The following is a 23,094-nucleotide window of genomic DNA, read 5'->3' on the forward strand; positions in this document are numbered from 1 at the left end:
TATATGTATTATATATATATATATATATATATATATATATATATATATATATATATATATATATAGGTTCATAGGTTCATAGGTTCATACTAGGCTATCTGCCCAAGGGCATTTATAAGCCTAGCCCATAGTTATTTGGCTTTCGCCACCCCTTTAGTTTGAATAAAACTATGCCTATTATTTTGCTGTGCCTCTGTCAAGCAGTGACACTGAAGTAATCCCTGGGGTATATCTGAGATCCCCCATCCATTGGTCAAGATTCCTCTTGAACAAGGCCAGCGAGGTGCTCTGCCTCACATGTACCGGGATTTTGTTCCACAGCATAGGGAGTCTCTGGGTGATGAATCTGTCCCTCCAGCACGTTCTATTAATAACCGTGTCAAGGTTTAAGTCTCCCGCCCTTGTGGTTCTGAGGGATCTAGATTTTTGGAGGTGAAGCATATTCATCAAATCAGGGTTTGACATGGCCTTATATGTCAGGCACAGGTCACCTCTGAGCAAGCGGTATGAGACTGAATAGAGCTGGAGTTCTTTCAGTCGGGCAGCATAAGACATATTTTTGAGACCCTTTATCCTTTTGGTGAGGAACTTTTGGGGCCTTTCCAGCTGCTGCAGGTGTCGGGTCAGATACATTCGAATGGGGCATTGTACTCAATCATAGGTCTAATGAGTGATGAGTACAGGGGACGATGACCTCCCTTGATCTAGATGTGAATCCCTTCATGATCAGGTGGGCAATGTAGAAGGTTTTCCTAACTACTTTAGCAACATGAGTGTCAAACGAAAGGCTACTGTCAACCTGGGTCCCCAGATCCCTGATGACTTCTTCTGTGCTCAGTGGATTGCCACCTATATGGTAGCTAGGGATAACCTTGTTTTTCCCGAAGGGTATGACTATGCATTTCTTGGCATTTAACTTTAGGCCATGGCTCTGGCACCAGTTATCCGTTTCTGTGAGGCCCTTCTGAAGGATATCTGTGTCAGATGTGTTTCGACTATGGCGCCCAGTTTGCAGTCATCTGCAAACTTTGTCAGCCATAACCCTCCTGTGTTTGCTTGTACTTCAGAAAAGTAGATGCCGAACAAGAGTGGACCCAGGACTGAGCCCTGTGGGACACCACTTGTGACCGGCTTTGAGTCTGACATGGCTCCAGCAACTCTGACCCTGTGGGTTCTGTCACTTAGCCAGTTTGCAACCCATCTTGTGATGTATGGGTTTACATTCAAGCTGATGAGTTTTTCGATGATACCTGAGTGGGGTATTGTGTCAAGGCCTTTGCCAGGTCAAGGTAGGCTGTATGGACTGCCTTTCCTCATCAATGGCCTTGGTGACTGTCTCGAAAAAGTCAACCAAGTTTAAAAGGCATGATCTGCCTTTGATAAAGCCAAACTGGGTTGGATCCAAAGTCTGCAAGTTCCCTATGTCTTTATTTATGAGTTCCATTATGATCCTCTCCATGGCTTTGCAGACAAGGCTTGTCAAGCTAATGGGACGGTAATTTCCAGGGTCGGTGGAGGCACCGCCCTTGTGAAGTGGGACCACAGTCGCCATGCGCCACTCCTTGGGTATGTATCCTGAGGTGAGGCTAAGATTAAACAGCTGTCCTAACTGCGGGTTTAATTCCTCATTGAGTTCATGGAGCACACAGCCGGGGACACCATCCGGTCCCATGGATGCTGTGTTTTTTGCTTTGGAGAGAGCAGTTCTCACCTGGGCGTTGGAGATGTTTGGGGGGCTACAATCCTCTGGTATAGATATCTCTCCTTTTGGGGGGGAGGGGGGGAGAAGTTTGCACTGAACCTGTCAGTCAGTATGTTGGCGATGTGTGTAGGTTCAGTAATCTTCACATCATTTTGAACTAATTCTGAGCATATCTGTGAGTTTCCTCCTAGGTTTCTAACATAGCTAAAGAAGGCCTTATGATTGTCTTTTGAGTCCTTGGCGATTTTTCTCTCAAAATTTGCCTTGGATGATTTTATGAGAGCTCTTAGTTTTTTACTTATAATGATCAAAGGTGTCTTACCTTTCAAGGATTTTGCTCTATCTTGTAGTAGCTTCCTCCTTTTGTTGTAGAGCTTGTTTATGGCTGGGGTCCACCAGACTGGACGCTTGCCTTTGGTACAAAGAGTCTTAGTTTTGTTTGGGATTGCCTGATCCATGCAGTCCTGTAGGTGCTGGTAGAAGGCATTTGTAAGTGATTCAGCGGTTTGAGTAATGTTTACCACTGGCTCAGGGGCCTTAAAGGAGACCACACTAGTTTTTAGAAGTGTGAAGTCGGCTTTGAGAAGTTTTTCACTGTGGTCTTTTTATTTCAGGTGGGGAGGGATGAGGACCTCCAGCGAGATTAGTTTATGATCTGATCTCACCAGTGAGGGGTATACTTCCAGTGTTGAACATTGTGATCCCATGTTCGTGATGATGAGATCAAGTATGTTTTCTCCTCTTGTGGGGATGGTGACTAGTTGTTCCATGGCATTTGAGTTTATGAACTCCAGGAACCTTTGGGCTACAGTGTTTGGGCTTGAGTAGTGTTCCCAGTCTATATTAGGGTAGTTGAAGTCACCTAGTATGATGGTGTTTGGAGATACATTTATCCCTCCATTGTTTTCAGGAAGGCCATGTGAGGTTCCTGAGTTTGAGAGGGTGGCCTGTAACATGCTACAAATTGCAGAGCAGTCTTGCCTATGGTTAATTGCACCTGGATGGTCTCCGATGCATCGTGCGTTGCCACCAACCTTGAGGTGTGGGTGTCCTTTATGAATATGGACACCCTCCTTTCTTGGTGTTGTCCGGATTTTGGGGCCGGAACGCATGATATGAGGTGAAACCTGATAGTGCTGGGGTGCTCTCAGGAGCCTTGAACCAGGTTTCTGTCACAGCACAGACATCGATGTTCTCCATACTGAGAAGGGCCTCGAGTGCGTGCATCTTGAGATTGAGACTTCTGGCATTGAGCAGCATTAGCCTTAGTTTTTACTTTTTGTGTTCTAGGGTGGTAGGTTTAGAATTTGAGCCTTGCCTAAAAAGGCACTATGGGGTGGCAAGAGCCTTTGCCAATATCTGGAAGCCTAGGGGTGACAGGTGCAAGCCGCCTTAAGCAGCGTGGCTTGTCCAGCATGTCATCCCAGGCAGACATACATTGGATCCCCTTTGAATGACACCAGAATTTAAGCCAATTATTAAAGCTGATCATCTTATCACTGTATTGTGGCATCATTCTAGGTGAAGGTAGGATACTGCTCAAGGTCAGGGTCATACCTGCCTGGGCTACATAATCAGAGAGCTCCTCAATGTCTCTTTTCATGTAGTCCAAGGAGGTACGTCTCAGGTCATTGACACCAGCGTGGACAATGACTGAGTCATACTTGTACCTGCTGTTGAGAGACCAGAGTGCTTGTGTTATGTGGCGGATTCTAGCGCCCGACAGGCAGCTTACTGTGACCTTCTCCTTACTCAGTCTGGTGAGCGGGACGTCAGTGTGTCTGACTATGGAGTCACCTATGACAAGTATGTTTGGTGTTGTATTTGGCCTTAAGGGCAGTGACTGCTTTGCACACTGATTTTGTTGTTTATGTGTTGTTTGTGTGGTGTATTGAGTTTGCAGTTGCTTGGGTGTCTGCTTTGGAGGCCTCTGCTGTTTAGGTAAATTTTTACTCAGAGCCTCCGAGTATGTCTTAGTGTGTTTATGTGTTTGATTCAGTGGTGTGGTTGAGTTATGTGAGACTGGTATTGTGGTGTGTGTTGTTGCCTTCACCTCCTGCCTGGTCTTGCCAGTCCTGAGTTGAGAGAGCTCAGCCTCCAGTCTGGCTAAATAGCTGCATCTCTCACAAGTGTTAGTGTTACATGGGAGGAGGAGAGGGTTGTCCGTGTACATGAGGCAATTGTAACATTGTCTCAGAATGCATATATATATATAGAGAGAGAGAGAGAGATATTTAAACACACATATACACAGAGACAAACACATAGACACACACACACACACATATGGGATCAAAGGAGATTACTAGACCATCGAGCCGGAAGTCATTTTAATCTTAGCCATTTCAATCCAATGTAATACCATAGCGGTACTAGTCAATAGCCAAGATTGTATTTAGTTATGACTGTTCATGTCCAGGGGGATTGTGGGCACTATCCCCAGTATGAATTTATGGTGACCCATCCACTCATCCAGGTTCCTCTTGAACAGTGTCGTACAGGTGCTCTGTTTCACATGAATTGGTAGCCTGTTCCAAAGACATGGCAGTCAGTGGGAGATAAATTTATCCCTTCAGCATGTCCTATTTAAGTTTCAGGCTATTTTTAAGTCCCTGGAATGGGTAGCCCTAGACCCATTTGATTTATGGATATGCAGTAAGTTCATTAGGTTTGAGTCTTGGGTTGCTGTGTAGGCCAGGCATAAGTCTCCCCTAAGAAGTTTATATGATACAGAGTATAGTGAAAGGGATTTTACTCTGTCTGTGTAAGGTACATGGTGGTGGCCCTTGATCTTCTCTGTTACAAACCTCTGAGGTCTACCTAATTGCCATACGTGCTTAGTACTTTACATACTGAATGGGGTCTTGTACTAAATTATGGGCTGGAGTGCAAAGTACTGGGGGGGTTATAATTTCTTTTGCTCTCGAGGCGATGCCCTTACTAATCAAGTAATTGGTATTGATTTGATAGCGTGAACGGACATTCTTTGCACTGAAGGGAAAGATGATGCATTTCTTTGCATTCAGTATGAGACTGTGACTAATATGCCAGTTGTTGGTTTGTATGAAACCATCTTGGACTATACTGACATCATTTGGGGAGTCAGTGGTTGCACCTAGTTTGCAGTTGTCTGCAAACTTGGTCAGCCACAACCCTTTAGTTTTTCCCTAAACTTCTGAGAAGTATATACTAAACAGTAGGGAACCCATCAGTGACTCCTTTGGCGCCCTGCTGGTAACAGGTCTGCTGGTTGATGTAGAATCACCGACTTTGATAGTGTGTGTCTGGTTTGTGAACCACTTGGCAACCCATCTTAAAATGAAGGGGTTTACATTTAGTTTGCTAAGTTTCTCGATAATGCCTGAATGTGGGATTGTGTCAAAAGCCTTTGCCAAGTTGAGGTATGTTGTTTGCAGGTCCATAATGATATGTTTCATGGCCTTACAGATGAGGCTTGTCAGGTTTATGAGTTTGTAATTCCCCGGGTCTGTTGTTAGGCCACCTTTGTGGAGGGGAATAACTGTAGCTGTTTTCCATTCCGCAGGAGCAAAGCCTTAGACTAAGATAGAAATGGGTATTTAGTGGTGATACTAGTTCATGTTTTAGCCTATTTAGAAGACAGCCTGGGATGCCATCTGGTCCCACAGAGACTGTGTTTTTTGCCTTGGACAGGGCTAAGAGGACCTGCTCTTCACATATGTAAGATGGAGGGGGGGGGGCTTTGGGGGAGGGTTTGTTGTAAGTTAGGAGGGGATAAGGGAGTGAAATTTTCACCATATCTGTCCGCTAGCAGGTTCGCTGTCTCTGTGGGGTCAATGTGTATGATGTGTTGTCTGTGGGGTCAGTGTGTATGATGTGTTGTTTGTGGGGTCAGTGTGTATGATGTGTTGTCTGTGGGGTCAGTGTGAATGATGTGTTGTTTGTGGGGTCAGTGTGTATGATGTGTTGTCTGTGGGGTCAGTGTGTATGATGTGTTGCCTGTGGGGTCAGTGTGTATGATGTGTTGTCTGTGGGGTCAGTGTGTATGATGTGTTGTCTGTGGGGTCAGTGTGTATGATGTATTGTCTGTAGGGTCAGTGTGAATGATGTGTTGTCTGTGGGGTCAGTGTGTATGATGTGGTGGCCATCAGTCCTGCATATGCTTGTGTTCTACTTCTTCTTTTTAATGTATTTCCATAGCCTAATTATGTCCCAACAACTTTATGACAAAATACACACTTTATATTTTGTATCTCAAGCAGATTCACACTCTAGTACCACTTTAGGTAGCACACTCTGTCATTACATTTCCTGACTGGATATCGTACCCATCTGTAACTTCTCATTGTATGTATATACCTATTCCAAAGTACAATGCAGGTATGCTTCACAGAATTACAGTGGCTGCATGCCATTCCACTTGACAATACCTGAACCTGCTTCATCTAGTCTAGCTGAAAAATAATTAATTTTTTTCATAAAAAAATGTTGCAGCCAGTGTGCCAAAGCACATTCCACTTAACTCATTTATTTCTCCCTCTTGACTGCAGATCCTGTATCAGCATCTATCTTTACCGTTTCATATCTTCTTTCCTAAATCGTCACAATGCATGTCCTATAGAACACTGCACTATTAGAAGCCTTCCTTCATACATTATTTCATAAAATAGCAAGGAGGTTTCCGAGAACTAAACTAGCACAAGAATGGAGAAAGGAGATTCTGCCAGTAAGGATGACTGTGATTAGACATACAGACAATAGCAAAGGGGGGCTGGAATGTATTGGAGAAAACTGGCAAAGGAACCAAGGTATTGGGAGCAAATAACTAGGATGAAGAATTTATTTGGACCGAAGGTTAGAGACTGCCTTCCCTATCAAGGATTGATATCACAGTATAGCCTAAAAGAAAGAAATAGGGGGTCCTAAATGAAAGAGCAGCACTGGCAGAGAGTTTAACCGAATCTAGAAAAGAAGATGCCATTAAAAAAGAAATAATTAGTAAAGCATATAAAATATTGCATGACAATTATAAGAGTCAAAACAGAGGAGGTTAGAAAGGACTGGGAAGAGAGAGTGGATAAGCAATTCACAAAGAGACAGTATAGATATATGCATGTCTCCCAAATATGCAACAAAGTCTAGAAAAGCCTTTCTCAACATGCAGTCTGTGGCCCACTAGTGGGCCTCAGGAGTTAATATACTGTGAATCTTTGAACTTCACCGAGAATGAATGCTTGTTAGGTACCATGTTGCTTGACAAACATTTCATTGTTGTGCTTGTGTGCACCTCAACATTTTACTGAAGGGGTTGCTTGGTTTAAATATGTTATTGAGGGGGTCACTTGGGCAAATGTCTCAGTTTGATGCTTTTGCATGTTGTACCTGGACATTTTACTGAAGAGGTTTATTTGGGAGATGTTTCATTTTGCTGCTTGTGTATACCTGGACATAGTAATGAAGATGTTGCTTGGGTAATTACGTAATTCATGATCAAGGAAGTGCTTGTATACATGGTCAGACTGCGGAAGTGACTGCTGGGCAAAATAATTTATTGTGTCATTTCATTGCTTGTTCATGCCACAATACAAACTAATGAAGGGGTTACTGGGGAAAATTGTTCATTAAATTAGTGTGTCATGACTGAAAATTTACATGTGTTAGTACTCGAAATATGACCTATCTTTTCATCATGTGATTTATGGAAGAGGCTAGTGGGGCAGTGAGTTGTGTGCTTTGTCCAAGTGGGTTGCGATCAGAAATGTTTGAGAAACAACAGAAATGTTTGAGAAACAACAATTTCTCTGGGTTTCTCTGGCACCCAGAGAAATAGGTTACAGGGGGGACAGTCACTGTGCTAATTTTGCAGAGCTCATGAACGTGCAGAGCTAAAGTCATTTACATCTGGACTAATCCTTTGCACCCTTGTTAGTCCTGCTGTCACTCTCTATGTCGCAGATGGGGTACCAGACTGGATTAGCTCTTATGTAAGTCATCCTTTGCACCCTTGTTAGTCCTGCTGTCACTCTCTATGTCGCAGATGGGGTACCAGACTGGATTAGCTCTTATGTAAGTCATCCTTTGCACCCTTGTTAGTCCTGCTGTCACTCTCTATGTCGCAGATGGGGTACCAGACTGGATTAGCTCTTATGTAAGTCATCCTTTGCACCCTTGTTAGTCCTGCTGTCACTCTCTATGTCGCAGATGGGGTACCAGACTGGATTAGCTCTTATGTAAGTCATCCTTTGCACCCTTGTTAGTCCTGCTGTCACTCTCTATGTTCCAGATGGGGTACCAGACTGGATTAGCTCTTATGTAAGTCATCCTTTGCACCCTTGTTAGTCCTGCTGTCACTCTCTATGTCGCAGATGGGGTACCAGACTGGATTAGCTCTTATGTAAGTCATCCTTTGCACCCTTGTTAGTCCTGCTGTCACTCTCTATGTTCCAGATGGGGTACCAGACTGGATTAGCTCTTATGTAAGTCCTGAATATGGTCTGATGTACATGCGTGATGCTGAGAAGCCCTATTCCTTCCTCGTCTCTTCCTATGCCTGGACAGAATTTGAGTGCCAAGGGAACCTTTTCTGATGTGGTTTCCATTTCTAAGGACAAAGCAGGCTCTAATTCTGGTTCGACTATTCGTGTATTGCCTGAGTTATACGCACTTTCTGGTACTGTTTCTAATTCTAAGGACAAAGTTGTTTCGAATTTGGTAACGACCAATCGGGATCTGCCTGAATCAGGTGCCCCGCCCAGTGAACTAATGTGCGATAGGAGAGGTCATGATTTACAGTTGTGGTTCGAGACGCCAGTGCTGGGTGATTATGTTGGTCCTTCGAATTCACAGTCAACGGGCTTTCTTAATCTAAAAGAGCAAATTTCCAGGTATGACAAACTCTGTAGTAAATACAGAGCTTTACAGCTTGACAACTTGTTCCTTAAGCAATCTAAAGAGCTTAAACAGGTGCCAAAAGGGCTCCGCTTGTGGAAGCTCCCTATGGGTGTTGACATAGGATCGGATGCTTTCAGAGACCTCGTAGTGCTTTTTGACAAAGCGGGTTTAGATATGCTTGACATTATTATTAACAATAACTGTGCTAAGCTGTTGTCGTTACGTGAGGATATCACTAAACTACATAGTAGTATTACGACGGATTTATTATTCTTTCGGTATGAGGCCAGCTTTCAAAGGGTACTGAGAAATTTGGAGTCCTTTGTTACAAAAAATAAAATCTTAAAACAGAAAAAATTGGTCAGAGACACATTTGACTACCAACATCAGTGCGCTTACCCACCAGGTAGTAGGGAATATAAAGTTCGGCATGTTAATGGTAAGTACAATGGGTATGGGAACCAACAAAGGGCAAATCATGTCGAACTTGAACCAGAGTGTGAAAATCTGGATGTACATGATCAAGGGCTTGATGAGGAAGTTTTTTTTTATCAATTTCCGGGCCCTCGCAGGTCGGAGAGACTGATGAACAGGGATCAAAGGACCACAGTTGTGGACAGACAAGTTTCGGGGAGAGGGCGGGGGTTTCAACAGAGGCGCTATTAGAGATTTCTGATAGTAGTGACACTTATGTTTTATCTAGTTCTTGCAATGAGCCATGTCCTTTTGATGTAGTAACATGTGAGGTTGCGGGGGGTTCACTGTATGTTGGGCAAATGTTTTGTCACAATTTACCTTGTGTTGCACTTGATGATAGTATCAATGGCAACAATTCTAACATTCATCATGGGTTAACTTACTTTATGTCACCCGAGGTTGAAATGGGGGGACAGGAAATACCTGTGTTGAATAATGGTATTACGGATATTATAAGTGATACAACTGTTAACAATATGACTTTGTCCGATTCGGTATTTCACTTGAGTTGCAAAATTTTGAAGCAATGTGTTTTTTTTATTTAGAACTACACTGACATTGAGATTGGTGATGTACATTTTCAGTTATTCACCAAAGGCATTAGTTTTGTACCGAATTGTAGACTGGATATTGCTCAGGTTATGATTAATGTGAAGTTATTCATGAGAAGATTGAGTTTAGAAGTGTACTTTCATGGCAATAAGCAACTTTGTTTGTTTGATGGGAATTCAACAACTTCTGTATTTAGAAGGAAAAGTACCTTTATTCCCACAACCTTGAATGAATTTATTGCCCTTGAAAAGTTATTGGAGTTTGAATTCAGAAGGATATGTGGGGACAAAAATAAATCTAGTGATAATTTAACTCCCCAAGAAAGATTAGTTCTGAAGGAGCTGAAGTCTTCCAACAACATTAGATGTATGACACCAGATAAAGGTGGGGGTATGGTTTTAATGAATAAAATTGATTACTTCACATCTATGATGACTATTTTAGAGGACGGTAGTACATATACAAGGGTTTCCATTAATGAAATTAATGTTAAAAATCCTGTTATGCCATGCATCTTTGGTATACCAAAGGTGCACAAAGACACTAAAAAGCTACAATTTAGGCCTATAGTGGCGGCTAGGGGTTCTAAGACAGAACCCCTTGCAGCATTTGTTGATGAGTCATGTAAATCAGCCCTTAGGGATGTGACCCATGTTTTAAGGTACTCGTGGCACTGCCTTGAAAGTTTGAGGGGAGTGGGGATCCATTCCAAGTCATTTGGTTTTTTAACAATTGACATTGTCAATTTATTTTCTGTCATTCCTCATTTGGAAGGTTTGGAGATGTTCCGTGACAGTTTGAACATGTGTCAACATATTAATAAGAGTAAAATTAATTTAATTTGTGACCTGATGGAAATTACTCTTAAAAATAATTTCATCAAATTTGAAGGGGAAACATTTCAACAATGTTCTGGAGTAGCAATGGGGGCAAAATGTGGCCCAGTGTTTGCGAACTTGGTCCTGTTGGCATGGGAAAGGGCTTTCGTCTTTCCATCAAGATTTTTTGCCAACATTGTACTTTATAATAGGTTTTTAGATGACTTGCTTATTTTATGGGACGGTGATGAGACTAGTGCAGTTGAATTTGTTCAATATTTGAATACTACCACTGTTTTTTTTGAGATTTACCTATGTGTGGAACATTGACAGAGTGAATTTTTTGGATTTAACTATTATTAAGGATGAGGAAGGTTTGACTAGCACACTTTATAGGAAAGAAAGTTATTCCAATTCACTTTTGCACTTTAGGAGTTGCCATCCTTACCATCAGAGAAAAGGGGTTGCCAAGGGTCAAATGGTACGTATTTCAAGATTGGTAAGTGATGATGTTTTATTCAAGCAAGAAATTTACAAACTTATAGGTATGCTGTTGGATAGGGGATACCCACTCAAGTTATTATTAAAAGTGAAGAGAGAGGTATTTAGGAAAATAAGTTCTACATACTCCCCAATTCTTAAAAATACTTTGGAGGTAACTCTAGGTGAGCAAGAACAAAGTTCAAATAAGACAACAAACCCTCAAGGACCATGTTTTATTTTTAAATTTAATGAGAAAGCTTTTGAAATATGTGCGGTACTGCGGAATGCATGGAATTATTGCCTGGGTAGTGCAACTAAGGAAGTAGTAGGGAGGACACCTAGGATTGTTTATAGTAAAGGTGAAAACCTGAAAGCAATTCTTGAAAAGGAGCCTAGATATAGGAAATCTTGGATGGCCAAATGTGGTAGTTGTAGGTGTTGCAGATTTATTGCTGAAGGTGCATATTTGTGTGTCAAAGGGTTTGGGCATACTTTGGCATGCCCAGGGTTATGCAACTGCAACACAAGGAATTTGGTGTACGTTGCTTCATGTATTTCATGCGACGCTTCCTACGTTGGAATGACAATACGTAGACTGCGTGATAGAATTAGTGAGCACGTACGGTGCTTAAAGAAGAAAGATCAACATAATGCGTTATATTTGCACAGTTGTAAATGTAATGGTTTTAAAAAGTTTTTATTCTTTGTAATAGATAGGGTTTACCTTGATCAGGGGGGTGACATTGGTAATAGGGTGGCTATGTTGGAAGTTGAATGGCAGTTAAGACTGGATGCCATGAGATTTCCTGGTATTAATGATTTTACTTCCATTAAACCAGTGTTGAAATATAAATCTAGCTTAATTTAATCAGGTTTTGCCCGCACAGTGTATATTTACATATATTTACACATGTTACTATGTATAGTTTTTTGTTTTTGTTTTCATTTATCTTTTATTCATATACATGTATTTATTTTCAGTTAAGGTTTGCTGCTATGTACATTCTATTTAGCTGCTGTAATACATTTTTGCATTTTCGTAATTGTGCTTAAGATGGGTGGGTATGAAAAGGTTAAATATTAATTAGTCTTTGTGATGTGGACTGGCTCATTAGTTGAGTAATTGATGATGTCATTTTTTAATTGATGGAATTTAAATATTGTGTGTTTGTGATTTTGCACTGACTCTGATGATGCCATTTTATGGCGAAAGCGCTTAGTCGGTGTTTGCTGCTATTAAACAACATTTTCTTTACGTCTTCGCTTGGTCCTGGATGTTCCTGTGTGCAGTGGTTGTTACTTTTGTGGATTTCTGGAGTTGTGCCCTATATTGGGTTTTGTTTGTCTTTTTTAATGATAATTGTCACAATAGATAGGACCTAGAAGGTGTAGGCTTAATACTGAAGTATCTATATCTACCACTGAGACAGAGCAGAGCATAGAAGTTACATGATCAAACTAAACATTAGTTACTGTACAGTATTTTGGCAAATTAATATCAAATAAATTGCAGACAAGATCACTGTCTGGAACCTGACGATATTGTTCACAAATGAAAATCTTTATTTATTTATTTTTTTGGGCTTGTTATATTCATTAAGCCAGAACAGCCTCATTTAGCTACATTGTTTATTTTTGTTAACATTCCTAGGTGCCCCATGTTTCTACAGATGAGTAAACCTGAATTTTTGAATGATTGTATTAAGCTTTATAGGCATACAGTTGCTGAGGTTTCATGTGTGTCACTCATCTCTCTCTAAGATAAATAACAAGCAGGTGGGTTATTTTGTTTAGATGCTTTAATACATAGAAACACATCAGGATGGGTAGCAGCATCATAAAATATAAATAAACTGGTTAACAGACAGACCTTACATATGTACATGCTTACATCTCAACAGCTTACTATAAATGGTAGTCAGACTTGCACATGCTCAGTATTTATATACCTTTGCAAGCCCTTGGATAGCTTCTTAAAGGTACATACACACATTGAACTACATCCTCCCTCTTAAAAAGATGCCCTTTATACAAAATACCAGAACTGGACATGCATTACTATGTACATTGGAAACAAAACACAGCGTTCATGTCCAACATGTTTCATATCTGTTACAAGGTTTAGAGATGTGACCATATCTCGTAACATAAGAGTTGGCACCAAATTTAGCAACAGGGACAGTCTGCGGTCCACAACTCATATCGAGAACTTCTGGATTCGTCACAGGAATGAGAATGCCCTCTGGAACTTCCTCCACAATTGGAACACCGGACAACTCACTCTGAGATAAAGACTCTCTCACAGGCTATGTGCTGTGGTATTGGCTCAGATACTGGTCTCAAATGCTTCTGATTCCACCTAAAGTCCGCTCCTTGTGATTCCACAATGTATGATCTTGGCTCTGGGCAAATCTTCTTCACGACACCAATCCAATTATAACCTGTGGACATTTGCATCTTTACCACTTCTCCTTCTCATAATGGACTGAGGGGTTTGCTGGTTTTATCATAGTATGACTTCTGGGTTAAACGATTCTTCAACAGTTTGGTTTTCACTGACCTATTGTTGACACATGGAACAAACAGTTGACTACTAATTGATAATGTGGTTCTGGTTTGTCTACACAAAAGTGTCTGAGCAGGTGAACCAAGGTGTTTATCATGAGGAACATTTCTGAGATTCAAGACATTCAGGAAAACATCACTATTATCTCGTTTTGACATCTCTAGTAACTGTTTTGCACTTTGAACTGCATGATCTGCCAAACCATTTGACTGCTGGTACTCAGGACTACTTGTGATATGAGTAAAGTCCCGTTCTTCAGCAAATCTTTTGAACTGTTGGCGTGTAAACTGCGTGCCATTGTCTGAAATAACTTTGTGCAGACTACCATGCACTGCAAATGACACTTCATCTTAATAATGACAGTACTGGATGCTAGGTTAGGAAGTAGGTCAATTTCAAACCAATTGGAATAAGTGCCTACTAACACCAAATAATGTTGACCATTCCACTTGAAGATATCGGTGGCTTCTGTCGACCAAGGCAGTTCCAGAATCTGGTTTAGCTGAAGTGGTTCCTTCTGTTGATGTGACTTTGTACTATTACACGTGGAACAAGATGAAAGTGCTCTCTCAATATCTTGTGACATAGAAGGCCAAAATTCTAGTCCTCTAACCCCTCTTTTGGTAGAATCGACTCCTGGGTGACCACGATACAAGATAGTAATGTACTCTGGTTGCAAGGACTTAGGAACAATTACTTTCAGACCTTTCATAATAATACCTTGGTCAGACAAAATCTCATCTCTGTATGGAAAATAAAGTTGCAGTTCTTGAGGTAAACTAGGTTGCTTTGACGGCCATCCTTGATTGACAAAGTGGTTGAACCTTTATAAAACTGGATCTGTGGCTGATTGATTTCTCAGCTCTTCAAAACATGTGGAAGAATAATTTCTCACTTCCATGACTTTATAATCCAAATTCTAATTCTCATGCTGTTCTGTGGTTTTTCTGGATGATCTGGGTAATGTATCAGCAAGATAAAGAAGTTTGCCTTTCTTTTAGACAAGATTGAAGTTATACTTTTGCAATCTCAACATCATAAGTTGCAGTCGGGCTGGAGCTGAATGCATAGGCTTTCTAAAGATAGTGACTAGAGGTTGGTGGTCTATTTCGATCTGGATAGATCTACTCAGTGGTGGCTGGTGACTTCAAATCAAAGGGGGGCTGCAGGAGACAGCTGAATGGGTGTGGCCAATTGGAAGGGGTGTGACCAATCAGAAAGGGGCGGGGCTATAATGCAGTGGGATCAATGCTGGCCGTGCTTACCAATTTACATGAAATAAATGATCAGTAACTATGGCACATGCTGAATACTCTACACAGCGCACATTGATGCATGTATATACAGGTTGGCTTGAAGCTTTGACATCAGAAAGAATTATGTTTTATATACCTACCTAGAACCCCTGTTAAAGAAACAGTCATAATATAAGGAAACAGAATGAGTAACCTGCTTCTTTATGTATGAATTAATGGTTGCAATATACATCAAAAACCTATAAAAGGCATGTGGCAAAAAACAGTATGGCTGCGATATGATCAGATAGACCCATTCTTAAGTCAAGTAAACTTTCTGTAATCAACTGCGCATAATGAAATAAAACAAGCCCTCGGGTTTACTTCTAATCAAAGGAGAAACCCAGTGCTAACTACTAGAGCACAGTTTATGACTATTATAAGAGTATGTGATAATACCTATCCCTGGCTCTCATCAGATACTATACCTCTGCTTTACTTGAGAGAAAACTCACAGCACCTCTGGATAGCTTTTGGCTTATTAACCCAGTACTGAGTATACCTTTTTCTTAGGACATGAGCAAAAACTGCATTCTAAATTGCAACATTCACTTTCTTCAGAAGAAGGCACAGTTTTATTTTTCTCTCACACTACAGCACATGCATCTGAATTCAAACAGCAAAAACCAAACAAATAAACATAAAACACTTTCTCAATACAAGCTTGTAGATTCTCAACAACACTTTTGCATCCTCATTTATACAGCCTTCTTCTCCCGTCCATCACAGCCCCTTATTCTGTAAACACGCTTCCCTGGTCTGTTTTTACTCTCTTAATCCTGATTTAAATACAGTTTCATCTTCTCAGTTTACTCCCTTCGCATATATTAACAAAGCACCAATGTACAGTCTACTACTAAACAAAAAAAAGTGAAAGCAGCACTTGTTCTAGCATAATTCCTTCATAATGAATCATATTTCTTGTTACATCCTGTTAAATCTGTTTATCTCTATCATCACTTTTTATATTCCAAAAATATTTCTGATTACATAAATTCCACAACCACAATAATTTCTAAATAAAACTCATTTTTTCAGCATTACCCTTAGCCAGCCCTCTGCTTGTTTCCAGTACGTCTCCAGTACTGAATCCTCCAAAAACAGTCCTCTCATAGCCTTCATTCATTGCTTTAGCACGTTTACTAAACAATTAGTTTAAGATATACTGACCATTGGAAGAAGCAATCACTTATGTTTAGCCTCATGCAGTTCATTGATCTGAGGTGTGACCCAACAATACACAAAATCTTTTTATATTTTAAGGAACTGTCCCAACACGTCTCCTGCCATGGTGTTCGTTTTATTTTCATATATTATTATTGCATTATACCTATTTTGTTAAGCATAGTAATATATCATGGAAGCATGCTCCATTGCTGCTTTCGAATCTGTATATTCTGTATATTAAAATGAGCAGATAAATACCCCATTTTAAAATTTACCTCGTAAGTACTTTCTGTAGCTTCCTAAATTATCCTAGATAGCAGTTAGGACATAATTATATAAGCATTTAATTTGCAAACCAGTCCTATGTTCATGACCCAAAACTGTTTTCTTGGCACACTGAAGAAGTTTCAGAAATCCCAGCTCTGCACACTTTCTTAGTACATGCATGTGTGTAGGGCGTATGGGTGCTGACATACATATACTGTAAAAGACAGAATGTTGGGGGCTGCACAGAATGAAATAAGCACAAAACAGACAGAAAACCCCAAATTGGGCATGCAATTTTAAGTGGGAGAAACACCACTTCACTAGAATACATGACTGCGTGTTTGAAACACAATACTAAACAAACTAAACAACATAGGCAAAAATATATTTACAGAAAAGAAAACAAACCAGTTACCATTTATATATTATGCATCACTTCTTTTCTTTCTTTGCAGTTTTCATTAGTCTAGCTGGTCCAGCACTGTAAAGTTTACATATTTTTTGAAACAGTTAAGGGTCCCATTATAAATAGAACTAGAAGCATAATGCATACATACCAAGAGAAGAGAGTAAAAACCAGTTTTTTAAAATATGTCACTCAGTCTCAGTCAGCTCTCAGCTTAGTGCCTTAATCACTGTCTGCTTGAATGAAGTTACGATGACCTCCGTAATGTAAACCAAAGTACTGCTACTGACTGTTTCTCAGTCTCTTTTTTCCCAGCATGCAAAGTGCAGGAAGAGAGCGAGAACCAATCAGTAGCCATCCAGCCATCCATGTCACATACGTGACTGCAGACGTGGCAGTCCAAGCCTCTTCCAATTCTATGCGGTTACAATCCGCATAGACTTCTGGGCATCACACTGATGCCTTCTCTCCTTAATCTGGATTGCTTTTACAGCAGTCTGGACTTACAGAAACTAATTTTTTTTAAACCCAGAACTCGCCGAGCACATCCAGTTCGAGTTCAGAGACTTCAGTGAGTCAGTCGGACTCGCAGCTAAGCAGCCTGTCAGCAGTGTACAGTAGTAATATACAAACAGAAGTAAATTATTTTATTTTTTAAAAATGTTCTTTCTTTTTCTTTCTTGCTGGAGAGGCTGCAGTCCTGCAGTCCGATGGCACGAGCTGCCACTGAGTCTACCATAAACATAATCATGGAAATTTGAACATGCAAACACAATTGCCAAAAGCTCTTTCTCGATCTGGGCATACTGCATTTCATTTTGGGTAAGAGTTCTTGATCCATAGGCAACAGGCTGATTGTCTTGTAGAATGACTGCACCAAGACCAAATTTCAAAGTATTACAGGAAAAACTAACTGTCTTGTGAACATCATAGTATCTGAGAGTTGATGGACTAGCAATTCTCTGTTTCAGGACTTCAAATGCTCTTTGGTGTTGCTCTAACCAAGACCAGGATACATCTTTACATATCAGCTCTCTGAGCAGTGCTGATAGTTGGTTCAAGTCTGGAATGAACTTGACTAGGTAGTTGACCATGCCAAGAAAACGTTGCAGGGCTTGGACATTGTCTGGAGCTGGCATCTCAAGAATGGCTGTTTGCTCAGAAGTGTCTGGTTGTAAGCCTATACTTGTAAATAAATGACCAACATAAATAACTTCTTGTAGCCTGAATTTGCATTTGTGTGGATTGAGGTTAAGAGTCACATAACATGCCCTTTCTAGAACTTTTCTGAGGTTTCTGCCATGGTCAGCTTTATCCTAACCTCCTACCAGTATATCTACTATAGTGGCACAAGCATACCCAGAAACAATTTGCTCATTGCACGCTGAAAGACTTCACTTGCAGACTTTATCCCAAATGGCATTCCCAAAAATCTGTACCTGCCAAAAGGAATAATGAAAGTAGTGAGCAGTGAGGATTTCTTGTCGAGCTGAATTTCCCAGAATGAACTCTTTGCATCTAAGACAGAAAAAATAGTGGCATTCGGCATCGAGGCTGCGACTTCTTCGACTGTGCGCATTGGATGACGAGGGCTTTTTAGTGATTTGTTCAAATGTCGTGGATCAATACATATTCTGATGTCATCTGAGCTTTTCTTATGAGCCACCACCATGGAAGATACCCATTCAGTTGAAGTTGCAACTGGACAAATCACACCTTGTCTCACCATTTTATCTAGCTCAGCTTTGACTCTGTCCTGCATGACTATTGCAACTTTTCGTGCTGGCCTGATAACTGGACTGACCTCTAGGTCTAACTCCATGGAGTACACAACTGGAAGCTTCCCTAGTTTGTCTTCGAAGAGATAAGCATAGGTGGAAAAAAATGTATTGGGCAAAATTAGAGTAGCGGTCTTTTAAGCTAACATGATGGACTTCCTTATTAAATTAAAGCAGTTCCATTTTCAAACTGTTTCTGAACCCTAATAATGACTGGACGTGCCTCTTGACCACATAAAATAACAAGTTGCAGCTTCTTCCAGCAGTGTAACATGAAAGCACTACTGAGCATTTGGTTTGAATTTCTTCACCTCTATAAGCAGCAAGCTTTGCACACCTTGCCAAATCAGGCCTTCCAAGATAACACACTCTAGCAAACGTTTCTGCTGACATAACATTGCACTTGGAACCTGTATCAACTTTGAGCTCTATGGGTTTTCCATTTTTCTGAACAGTGCAAAATACTTTATTCTTTGCCCATAAATCTACTGCATTGACTGTCTCATGAAGCACTGACACACCATCAATATACAGAGTAGGGTTGCAGCTTTCCAATTGATCAACTCTTTTCTTAAAATGTTCCCTTTTAATAAAATAATGTGGATCTTTTGATTTACAAAACCTTTTGAGATTTTTCCATTTATTGCATTTATGGCATTATTGACCAAAAACTAAACATTTTCCCCTTTTAGATTCATGACTTCCACCACAATTATGACATTTGGCAGTGAAACTAGGTTAGGGCCCATGCTTATTCACTCTTATGCTTCACTGAGACTGTGCAAACTCTGGAATTTGCTGGAAAGTTCTGGGGTTTACCAGTAAGTGCTACAGTTGCTGCCTGTGCTTGGGCCTGTTTCTTTTAACAATGTGCTGGAGCTTTATCACTGTGCCTTCTAGAGTTGTTCTCATTTGTAAGCATATTTGTGTGCTTTTCTGTGAGCTCGTATATCTGATGGATTTCATTGGCCTTATTCAAAGTTAAATCACTATCATGAAGCAACATCTTTCTCACAGCATCATCTTTAATACCACAGCTATGTCTGTCCTTTATCAACTCATCCCTTAAAACACCAAATATGCATGTTTTAGCTTTATTTCTCAGGTGAGTTATATATGCAAAGGTTTCACCAGGCTTTTGATCCCTTGTATAAAATAAGTACCTGAATCTAACATTTGTCTGGGGGTTCCAAATTTCTCAAAATTTACATTTTAAGCACTCTGGGTCCTCCCTTGATTCAGCCTGTACAACTATGTGGTAGTTTTCCCCTTCTCCTGAATAGATAGCAGGTGCATACACAAATGAATGCTCCCTTTCTATAGCTTCTGACCCAGTTAAATTAAACAGAATAAATGATATACTGGAAAATATTAGGGTTCAAACAAACACCCTAATAATGGGCGATTTCAACTACCCCACCATTAACTGGGAAAACTACTCGTGTACCAACTCCTTCACTCACCGCTTTCTTGACTTCATAAATTCCAATGCCCTGGATCAACTTATCCACACCCCCACCAGGGGCAACAATATCCTAGACCTAATCATTACCAGCATGAGTGACTGGTGTTCCACACCTGAAATCAGTTCCTCGTTGGTCAGACCCAACCATAAGTTAATCACCCTAGATATCCACATCCCGTCCCCACCCACCATTAGGAGACCATGGTAAAAAATTTCTCCAAAGCCAACTTCATGCTTCTTAAGACAGAAGTGGCGAACCTCATGACACCCATGCAGATGGACAATACAGTTATGACTACTGAATCCTACATAAATGCACTCTATAAGCACTTACACAAGTGCATGGATCGTGCCATCCCAAACAAAACCAAGATGCTATCCTCCAAAAATAGGAAGCCAATCTGGTGGTCCCCTGCCATAAACAAACTCTATAACAGAAGGAAGAAACTGTTTCAAAAGAAAGTAAAATCTCATGAGTGGAGGAGCTCCCTTGTCTGACTCTGTAAGATGTTGAGATCCCTTATAAGATCCTCCGAAGCTAGCTATGAAAACAAAATTGCCACTTATTCTAAGGGCAACCATAAAGCATTATATAGCTATGTCAAGAATCTCAATGGCAACACCCACATCTGCTCTGAGTTACAGCACAATGGCATGAAAATTACAGAACCAACTAATATTGCCAACATCCTGGCAGATAGGTTCAGTGCTAACTTTACCCCCCTCTCACCTAAAGGGCCCGTATCTATACAGGAAGAATGCAGAGTCCCTGTAATCACATCTATGCAGGTAAAAGCTGCACTCTCTAAAACCAAAAACACAGCATCCACGGGACTGGACAACATCCAGGTTGCATTTTACATGAACATCAAAATGAACTGGCTCCCCACCTAAGCACCATGTTCAATCATAGTCTTACGTCAGGCTTCGTGCCCACTTAATGGCACACAGCAACAGTTATCCCACTCCACAAAGGGGGAGCCACCACTGATCCTGGGAACTATCGCCCTGTTAGCCTAACGAGCCTGGCCTGCAAGGCCATGAAACATATCATCATGGAACTCATAAACAAAGACACTGGTAGCCTTCAAACTCTGGACCCCACCCAGTTCAGGTTTGTGAAAGGCAGATCATGCCTTCTGAACCTGATCGACCAAAGCCGGAGATGCCGGAGATGAGGGTAAGGTGGTTCACACAGCCTATATTGACCTTGCCAAGGCTTTCAACACCATCCCCCATTCTGGAATTATAGCTAAACTCACTAAACTAGATATAAATCCATACGTCACAAGATGGGTTGCCAACTGGCTCACTGACAGAACCCACACTGTAAAAGTTGCAGACCCCAACTCTGACTTCAAACCAGTGACAAGTGGAGTACCACAGGGTTCAGTCCTGGGACCTCTCCTGTTTGGTATCTACTTCTCTGAAGTACAGGCTAACACAGAAGGCCTCTGGCTAATGAAGTTCACAGATGACTGCAAACTAGGCGCCATAGTCGAGTCCCCAAATGATGTGGACATCCTACAGAAGGGCCTCACTGAGACAGTTGCCTGGTGTCAGAGGCATGGCCTCAAGCTCAATGCCAAAAAGTGCGTTGTCATCCCCTTTGGAAAAAACTCTGTACCCATTAACTACCGCATAAACGGCAGTCTACTTAATGCCGAATGTGTGATAAGAGACCTTGGGACCCAGGTGGATAGTAGTCTCTCCTTTGATAATCACATTGCCACATTAGTTAGGGAACCCTTCTATGTGGCACACCTCATCACAAAAGGGTTTTTATCCAGGAAAAAAAGAGGTCATTGTTCCTCTCTATTCGGCACTCATTAGACCCACTATAGAGTACAACACCCCTTTTAGAATGTGCCTCAAAAGACCTCTGCAGCAGCTGGAAAGGCCACAGAAGTACCTCACAAAGAGGATTACTGGCCTCAAACAGACACCCTACACTGACCGTCTCAAAAAACTCCAGCTTTACTCTGTGGCACATCGCCTACTCCGAGGAGATCTCTACCTAACATATAAAGCTATGTTAAACCCAGAGCTGTTGGACATGCTATACCTAAAGAAATCCCACCCTCTAGGGACCTAAACCTTGTCAACACAATAAACAGGACATGCTGGAGGGATAGATTCCTGTCCCAGATACTTCCTATACTGTGAAACAAGCTACCCATCTATGTCAAACAAAGCTCCTCATTAGCACTCTTCAAGAAAAATCTTGATGAGTGGATGGGAAATAGGAAATACACCCCATGGATCACTTCTGTGGCTCTGCTCAACAGGTGCACAGGAAATTAACTTTCTTGGGTGGCATAAGCCAGGGAACCTTGTTGGCTAGGCTTACTTAGGCCCTTGGGCCAATAGCCTAGTACCTACCTATGAACCTATAAATGCTTTTGTACAGTCATCTTTATCAGAAAACGCAGCCTGTATGAACATGTCATACTCTTGCTCAAACACTCTCCGGTTCTCAACAATATTACTGTCAAACACAAGTACACTGGGTTTTCAAATTCTATCTGCCATGCCCACAAAGTATACACAATGTTCTGTGAGCTTGTCATAACATTCAAATGCAGAATAAACTGTTTGAAATACTGTACTTTGCGAAATGTATTTTGCAAAATATGCCCTGTAATGGCTGTAATGTAACACTGCACAAACATCCAAACACTTTATACACTTCTGATAACTCGAATATCTTTGCTTAATACGAAAATACATGCTTTGCAAAAATGCAGTCGTTTCCCCTTATTTTATTAATTTTATGCAAATTGGATTTTATTTCAAACATTTTCCATAGTAATTTGAATATTTTTTCAATATCGTACATATTGGTTTATGTGAATATTGTTTAGAACGTTCCTGGAATTAGTTTCTGGTCTGTTTTGCGACATATGCACATTTTAGGGATGATTCACGTCTGTATATTCCACCAGTCCCAGCAACTGCCTTAAGTTGTTTTAACCATGCCGCCTCTAACTTCATACCGTTTAGACATCCCACTTCTGATACCATGTTGCTTGTATCTCTCTCTCTAACATCGACGACAAGCAGGTGGGGTACATAGGAACACATCAGGATGGATAGCAGCACCACAAATGAACTGGCTAACAGACAGACCTTACATACATACATGCTTACATCTCAACAGCTTACTACAAAAATGGCAGTCAGACTTGCACATGCTCAGTATTTATACACTTGTGCAAGCCCTTGGATAGCTTCTTAACCGTACATAC

General features: G+C 40.9%; 1 protein-coding gene across 1 annotated transcript in view; it reads left to right on the plus strand.

Moving 5' to 3' along the window:
- SHD (Src homology 2 domain containing transforming protein D) overlaps positions 1–23,094 on the plus strand; it is an 883,869-nt gene that overhangs the window by 859,794 nt on the left and 981 nt on the right. The window lies entirely within an intron of this gene.

This window comes from Protopterus annectens, chromosome 13.part0 (assembly GCF_019279795.1).
Source record: "Protopterus annectens isolate FY-2018-M chromosome 13.part0, PAN1.0, whole genome shotgun sequence".
Classification (NCBI taxonomy): domain Eukaryota; kingdom Metazoa; phylum Chordata; order Ceratodontiformes; family Protopteridae; genus Protopterus; species Protopterus annectens.